The 1,039-nt window shown below is 54.5% G+C and overlaps 1 long non-coding RNA gene across 1 annotated transcript in view; it reads left to right on the top strand.

Moving 5' to 3' along the window:
• The first annotated feature begins 844 nt into the window (after nucleotides 1-844).
• Nucleotides 845-1,039, top strand: part of LOC112549760 — a 6,135-nt gene continuing 5,940 nt past the window's right edge. Inside the window, exon 1 of the long non-coding RNA XR_003093273.1 lies at nucleotides 845-904. This is a non-coding gene — a long non-coding RNA (uncharacterized LOC112549760). The remainder of the gene's footprint in view (nucleotides 905-1,039) is intronic.

Here is a 1,039-nt window from a genome sequence, read left to right as displayed (position 1 = left end):
GAGGGGGGGCTACAGCCGACGGCCTATGCCGGGCGTCACATCTCCGGGCCGCCGGCTCCCGGCGCAGGGCAAGGCAGAGCTTCAGCCGCGAAGCAGCGCCGCTGCCGCCGCGACACTTTGCGACAGCCCGCCGCGAGGCACGACGGGAAACGTAGTTGCTACCCGAAGGCGTGGCGGGGAGGAGGAAGTCAGCGATCACGTGACGTGCAGCGTTGTGACGTAGTACGTAAGGGGTGGGGCTTAGGGGGCAGACAGTTCGCAATGGGTTAGGAAAAAGAGGGATTGGCTGCTGCCGAGGTGGGGGCGTGGCCAGAGGCTGAGGAGCGGGTCCCTGCCTTATAACCCCCCCTCACAGCCCTACCTGGGCCTGGGGGAGCGGCTAGGCTGTCAGGGGTCCCAGGTGTCAACTCCGCCACAGGGTTTAAGGCAGACCAGGTTATCTGGGTGAATCTGATATCATTTATTAGACCAACTTAAATAGTTGGCAAAAAAAATTTTAAGCCAGCTTTTGGGTTTAAAAACCCTTTTTCAGGCTGAGGAAGTCTCTGCAGTCGGTGCGCGCTCTTCCTGGGCCCAGTGAATAGTAAAGAAGCGAGCCTGGTCTGCAGGCAAGACAGGCAGTCAGAGAAGATGTAAATTGAGGAGTCAGTAGCTGAGAGAGAGGCTGGGGGGCAGGGGGGAGGGAGAGAAAAGGGGGATGAATGTATCAGGTAAATAGTGGAGAGGTGCCTGGGGAGTCAGATGTTCGGTTATAATGTGTCATAAATCCAATGTCTATATTTAGTCTGTGATTTTTTTCGTACCCAGGAGATGAAGTGAAGTTCGTAGGCTCGTCTGTGAAAAGTGTTTTGTAAATTCCCTTTGAGGATCAGAACTGAGAGACTGGAGAGAGAGTGGTTTCCTGGTGAGAAATGTGCCCCCACGGGTCATTGGGTATTGTTGTCTTCGATAGAGTTCATTGTGGTGCGCAGTTCTTGTTTGGTTTCTCCTACGTATTTTCCATCGGGGCGTTGGATGAGATGTATTACCTTTCTGGAGG

This window comes from Alligator sinensis, unplaced genomic scaffold, assembly GCF_000455745.1.
Source record: "Alligator sinensis unplaced genomic scaffold, ASM45574v1 scaffold527_1, whole genome shotgun sequence".
Lineage (NCBI taxonomy): Eukaryota > Metazoa > Chordata > Crocodylia > Alligatoridae > Alligator > Alligator sinensis.
The sequence above is the reverse complement of the archived record's forward strand: the minus strand, read 5'-3'. Positions and strand labels throughout refer to the sequence as shown.